Source organism: Charadrius vociferus, unplaced genomic scaffold (genome assembly GCF_000708025.1).
Source record: "Charadrius vociferus isolate BGI_N301 unplaced genomic scaffold, ASM70802v2 scaffold39, whole genome shotgun sequence".
NCBI classification, from domain to species: Eukaryota; Metazoa; Chordata; class Aves; order Charadriiformes; family Charadriidae; genus Charadrius; species Charadrius vociferus.
This window is the reverse complement of record NW_009650188.1, coordinates 1,564,084-1,564,376: the sequence shown is the minus strand read 5'-3', so window position 1 is coordinate 1,564,376 and position 293 is coordinate 1,564,084.

The window sequence follows — 293 nt, the reverse complement described above, 5'->3', positions numbered from 1 at the left end:
GGTTCAGACAATGAAGGAAAGGCAGTGGGCTGGCAAACCGAAGCCCATCGTCTTCTGTGCTAACTGTGAAGGGGGGAAAAAAAAATAATGTAACATGCTGAAGTCATTACGAAAGGCCAACCAACGCTCTGCCGGCGTCTCATCCCAGCTGAGCACCGCGCGCCGGAGCCCCTCGGCCCAGCTCCGGCCCAGGGCTTGGCTGACAAACTTGGGACCAGTTAATTGCGCTCTGCCAGCGGGCTTTGTAACGGCGGCAGTCGATTGCGCTCAGTCTAGTAGCTCAGTGCTCAGGG